This window comes from Ursus arctos, unplaced genomic scaffold (genome assembly GCF_023065955.2).
Source record: "Ursus arctos isolate Adak ecotype North America unplaced genomic scaffold, UrsArc2.0 scaffold_34, whole genome shotgun sequence".
In the NCBI taxonomy this organism is placed as follows: Eukaryota; Metazoa; Chordata; class Mammalia; order Carnivora; family Ursidae; genus Ursus; species Ursus arctos.
The window spans coordinates 21,930,628-21,937,420 of NW_026623030.1; positions in this window are offsets into that span (position 1 = coordinate 21,930,628).

Below are 6,793 nucleotides of genomic sequence, written 5' to 3' on the forward strand. Positions count from 1 at the left end.
GAAAGGAGAAAAAGAGAAAAAAAGCACACAGAACACAAGACAAATAACAAAAAGGTATATTTAAGCCCAACCATATCCGGGTGCCTGGCTGGCTCAGAGAGCACACGAATCTCAGGATCGTGACTTCAAGTCCCAAATTGGGCATGTAGCCTGCTTTAAAAAAAACAAAAACAAAGTATCCTAAACCCAACCATATCAATAATCACATTAAATGTAAATGGTCTACACATTCCAATTAAAAGAAATTGTCAGGGGCGCCTGGGTGGCACAGCGGTTAAGCGTCAGCCTTCAGCTCAGGGTGTGATCCCGGCGTTATGGGATCGAGCCCCACATCGGGCTCCTCTGCTATGAGCCTGCTTCTTCCTCTCCCACTCCCCCTGCTTGTGTTCCCTCTCTCGCTGGCTGTCTCTATCTCTGTCAAATAAATAAATAAAATCTTTAAAAAAAAGAAAAGAAAAGAAATTGTCAGGGGCACCTGGGTAGCGCAGTCGTTAAGCATCTGCCTTCGGCTCAGGGCGTGATCCCAGCGTTATGGGATCGAGTCCCACATTGGGCTCCTCCGCTGGGAGCCTGCTTCTTCCTCTCCCACTCCCCTGCTGTGTTCCCTCTCTCGCTGGCTGTCTCTCTGTCACATAAATAAATAAAATCTTTAAAAAAATAAAAAATAAAAATAAAAAAAATAAAAGACAAACTGTCAGATTGGCCCAAAAACAAAAACCCCAACTACATGCCACCCCTGAGAAACCCACTTTAAATATGTAAATACAAAGAGGATAAAAGTAAAAAGGATGGAAAGAGATGTACTGTGCTAAAATTAATCAGAAGAAAGCTGAGGGGGTCACCTGGGTGGCTCAGCTGGTCAAGTGTCTGCCTTCGGATCAGGTCATGATTCCACTGGGGTCCTGGGAAAGCCCTGCTCCGAGGGAAGCCTGCTTCTCCCTCTCCCTCTGCCTGGCGTTCCCCCTGCTTCTGCACTCGCTCTGTCCAATAAATAAAATCTTTTTTAAAAAATAGAATCTAAAAATGTAAAAAAAAATTTTTAAAAGAAGAAAGCTAAGGAATGTTAATATTAATATTGCTATGTTAATACCAAAGTATATCTCAGAGCAAATAGTATAAAGAATACAGAAGGTCAGGGCGCCTGGGTGGCACAGCGGTTGAGCGTCTGCCTTCGGCTCAGGGCGTGATCCCGGCATTGTGGGATTGAGCCCCACATCAGGCTCCTCTGCTATGAGCCTGCTTCTTCCTCTCCCACTCCCCCTGCTTGTGTTCCCTCTCTCACTGGCTGTCTCTATCTCTGTCAAATAAATAAATAAAATCTTTAAAAAAAAAAAAAAAAGAATACAGAAGGTCTTTTCATAATAATGAAAGAACCAAACAAGAACCTGTCTTAAGTGTTTATATATCTAATAACAAGCCTTCAAAATAATGAAGGAATGATAGAATCGTAAGGAAAAACAATCTTCAATTACAATACGGATTTCAAACAAACTCTTCCTCCCACAATAATTAGGAAAACAAGTAAACAGAACATCAATAAGGACATAAAGGCTTGAACAACACTATCAATCAATTTGACCTATCTGCCAGTTTTTTTAAAGATTTATTTTTAGGGGTGCCTGGGTGGCTCAGTTGGTTAAAAGTCTGCCTTCAGCTCAGGTCATGATTCCAAGGTCCTGGGATCAAGCCCTGAGTCAGGCTCCCTTTTCAGAGGGGAGTCTGCTGCTCCCTCTCTCTCTGCCCCTCCCCACCACTTCTGTTCTCTCTCTCTCTCTCTCTCAAAAAAAATAAAATCTTAAAAAAAAAGATTAATTTTTAGAAAGAGTGGGCAAGTGAGCATGAGCTGGGGGGAGGGTTAGAGGAAGAGAAAGAATCTCAGACTCCCCACTGTGCATGGAACCTGATGTGGGGATCGATCTCACGACCCTGAAATCATGACCTGAGCCTAAATCAAGAGTCGGACACTTAACCAACTGAGCCACCCAGGCACCCCCATCTGCCATTTATGTAACACTCCATCCAACCAAAATAGAATGCACATTCTTTTCAAGTACATACAAAACATTTATGGCCTAGAAAATATTCTAAGGATAAAACAAGTCTCAATAAATTTGAAGAGATTCAGGTCATACAAATTATGTCTCTGACCACAAGGAAATTGAATTAGTAATCAGTAACAAATCTGGGGGCACCGGGTCACTCACTTGGTTAAGTGTCCAACTCTTGATCTCAGCTCAGGTCTTTTTTTTTTTCCCAGCTCAGATCTTCATCTCAGGGTTTTGAGTTCAAGCTCTGTGTTGGGCTCCATGCTGGGTGTAGCACCTACTTTAAAAAATCTGGGGGTCATGAGTTTGAGCCCCATTACTTACATAAACTTTAGAAAAAATAAACCTGGAAAATATCCAATTATTAGAAACTACATACTAGGGGCGCCTGGGTGGCTCAGCCATTAAGCGTCTGCTGTCAGCTCAGGTCATGATCCCAGGGTCCTGGGATCAAGCCCTGCATCAGGCTCCCTGCTCGGCAGGAAGCCTGCTTCTCCCTCTCACACTCCCCTTGCTTGTGTTCCCTCTCTCGCTGTCTCTGTCAAATAAATAAAATCTTAAAAAAAAAAAAAAAAAAAAAAAAAAAAAAAACTAGATACTAATAGTCCATAAAACAAAGAAGAAATCAAAGTATTTTGAATTGAATGAAAATGAACATCAAAAATTTGTGAGATGCAGGTAAAGCAGTTCTTAGGGAAATTTATAGCACTAAACACTTATATTAGAAAAGAAGAAAAGTCTCAAATGAGTGATCTCAGCTTTGACCTTAAATTAGAACAAGAAAAAAAGCTCAAAGCAGAAGGCGGCAAATTAAGATCAGAATGGAATGGGGGGAAAAGATCAGAATGCAAACCAATGAAATGGAAGAAAAAAACAGTAAAGGAAATCAATGGGACCAAAGTTGATTTTTTGAGATCAATAAAATTGATAAATCTCTAACCCGTGGTTGCCATGCTATGGGTCATAATCTAGCTGCCTGTTTTTGTAAATAAAGTTTCATTGGAAGTCTCACCCATGGGTATTATCCATGGCTGCCTTCACTCTCTAATAGCATTGTTGAGTAGTTGCAATACAGACTGCCATGGCCTGCAAAGCTTTAAATATTTACTATTTGGCCTTTAAGAAAGAAGAAGTTGGAAGAACCACTGCTCTAGCCAAACAGATCAGGAAAAGAGAAAAATTATCAGCATCAGGAATGACAGGTGACAACACTACAGATTTTACAGATATTTTTAAAATAAGGTAATATTATGAACACCGTTATGCCAATAAATTAACTTACTAAAATGGACAAATCCTTTGAAAGACAACACCAAAGTTCACTCAAGAAAAATAGAAAACCTGAGTAGCTATATGTGTTAAAACTGATAAAGGGTATCATACTTGGGGCACCTAGGGTGGCTCAGTCAGTTAAGCATCTACCTTCAGTTCAGGTCGCGATCTCAGGGTCCTGGGATCGAGCCCCGCATTGGGTTCCCTGCTCAGCAGGGAGTCTGCTTGTCCCTCTGCCCATCTCCCCACTGTTCACGCTTGCTTGCTTTCTAATCAATAAAAAGGGTATCATACTTATTTATGGTTGAGTTATGGTAGTTTGTGGTTTACAAGAAATTGGTCTATTTCTCCCAGTTCCTTTTAAGGGCTCATCTGATTAGGTCAGGCCCACTCAGAATACTCTTCCTCATTAACTCACAGCCAACTGATTTGAGACTTCACACCCCCAAATCTCTTCACAGCTTTGTCATAATACATAAAACAATCATATTCACGGTCCTGACCACACTCAAGGGGAAAGTGCATACCTTATACATGTATATTACGTGTATGCCATGTACACCAGGAGTCAGGAACCTTCATGGACAACTTAAAATTCTGCGGATCACAAATAAGGAAACAAATTTATCCACTGACGGGGCACCTGGGTGGCTCAGGTCATGATCTCAGAGTTGTGAGATCAAGCCCCACATTGGGCTCCGCGCTGGGTGTGGAGCCTGCTTAGGATTCTCACTCTCCCTCTCTGTCCCTCCCCCGACTCTCTCTCTCTCCAAAAAAACTAAAAATAAAATAAAAATGTATCCACTGCAACATTTTTAATCATAAGATATTGGAAACAACCTAAACATAAATAGAAGAATGGGTGAATAAACCACAGTACATTCACACAATGAAGTAATTTTTTTAAAAGACTTTATTTATTTGACACAAAAAGAGAACACGAGCAAGGGGAGTGGCAGGGAGAGGGAGAAGCAGGCTCCCCGATGAGCAGGGAGCCCAGCATGGGGCTCGATCCCAGGACCCTGGGATCATGTCCCAAGCCAAAGGCAGATGCTTAACTTACTGAGCCACCCAGATGCCCCGATGGAGTGATTTTTTAAGTTAGGTATTAACTGACATATATACAATGGGAGTTATCTTGAGAATATGCTATTAAGTGAAAAAAGCAAAGTTCAAGAGTTATTTGTAATGTGCTACCTCTAGTGTAAGAGAAAAGAGGAAATAAGAAAATACACACATTTGGTTATTTTGTCAAAAAAACAAGAAAGTTTAGGGGGAGCAAAAAGAATAAAACAGAAACTAATGAGACTGCCCACAGATAATGGGTGGAAACAAGGTGAAAGGCTGGAGATGTTAAATGGGAGTGGAAGGTATAAGGGCTAGTGACGCTTCTCAGTAAACCTTTTGTAGTTTTAAGTTGGAACCATACTAATACTTTACATACTGTAAAATACTATAATTAGCAAACCTAGGGAAAACAATCCCTAAGACAGAATATAAACAAAATCAAGATAAGTGTATGTCAAATGAATAACGTAACACATCAAAAGATGGGGGCCAAAAAAAAAAAACCTAAAATTTTGAACACATTTTGACTATATACCCTCATAATAAAGTCAAAAAGTTATAAACAAATATTTAGCTTGTTAGTAGGTTGTTTTCTGTAGCGGTAAGGTTTAAGCAATACTGAAACTACTTTCTCTGTATTTGAGGATTGAGCAAATAAGTAAATATATTGAGAATAACGGGAGCCAGATTTCTCATTGCTGGAGAAGGCAAAGGATAGAATCAACCTTGCGGTGATGGCCTGAAACCGGATGTATTGTTATAAACTCAAGGTGTAGACACAGTTATAAAATCAAGGATATGCATGTCTATAACACACATACATAATACATATATAAATACGCATATACATATTTCATAGCTGTCTGCTGAGAGGACACAGAAACAATAACCTCCCCCCCGCCAAGCACCCAGATGATGGTTTCTAACTACTGTTCTCCCCCCAAAAGAATCCAGGGTTTCTAGGCAAAAAAATTAATTCTAGGGGCGCCTGGGTGGTACAGCGGTTAAGCATCTGCCTTCGGCTCAGGGCGTGATCCTGGCGTTATGGGATCGAGCCCCACATCAGGCTCCTCCGCTATGAGCCTGCCTCTTCCTCTCCCACTCCCCCTGCTTGTGTTCCCTCTCTTGCTGGCTGTCTCTATCTCTGTCGAATAAATAAATAAAATCTTTAAAAAAAAATTAATTCTAGCCCTGAGGGAGGGAAAATACAAGATGAACCTTGTGTCAGAATATCTTGTGTCAGAAAATACAGATGTACTCAAGAAATAGCTGGCCATGCCAAAAACAGACACAGGAACCAGCTGCCCAAATCTGGCCATCAAAATAACTACATCTGAGCATCAGAATGAATGATAGAAATGGATAATAAAAAATTGAATAAAATAACCTATTTTTATATATGAATGAATGGGGGAGAAAGAACAGTTCTTCCTTAAAATAGAATACCAACTAAAATGTAGAAGGAATGATGGAGTTAGAAAATCATCATTTCAATAGTAATAATTCAGGCAAAGAATCATCATGGATGCTAAAGCATATTTATAGTCTCAAAATACCTCCCCCAAATATAGTAAGCAAAAAAGGAAAAACTAACTTTACAGTGGTGAAACCTGGCGGACTGCCTTCTTTACCAAGTGATCAAAATTGTCACTAATGAGACACATTGATAGCACATGGCCATGCATCTTAGGATGCATTGAGGCCATATAATTTCTGGTATTCCTACCAAAATGGCATAACCTAAATCGTAAAAAAATAAATAAATAATATTAAAAAAAATCAGACAAACCAAATTAAAGGATGTTCTACAAAGTAACTGGCCTATAATCCTGAGAAATTTAACGTCTTTGAGAACAATTTGAGGAACTGTCCCAGATTAGAGGCTAAAGAAACACGGTAACTATATGCAACGCATGGTCTTACACCAGAGAAAAATGTTTTTTGTCACTATTGGGACAAATTTGGTATTGGTAAAATAGAATAAGGTTTGTAAAAGATAATAAATAGTATCAATGTTAACTTCCTGATTATTGCACTGTGGTTAAAAGAATGTCTTCATTCTTAGGAAACACACACTCGAAGCAGCTGCAATTAAGTGGTGCCATATCTGCAACTCCCTCTCAAATAATTTGAGTTTAGGCAAAAAAATTACAGATTCAATGCTAAAGCAAATACAATAATAGTTAATAAAAGCAATGCTGTCCAATGCCATGATTTGGAAATATGGCAGTGAGCACCAGAAGAAATAGCTAAAAAAAAAGCAGTCAACTTTTAGGAGAGAATTTCAAGAGAAGGAAAGAGGACAAGAAATTATTTCTTGAGTCTTTAGCTGTACTTATTTTAGGGGCATACAATACTTTAAAAAATATTTCAGAGGCGCCTGGGTGGCTCAGTCAGTTGAGCATCTG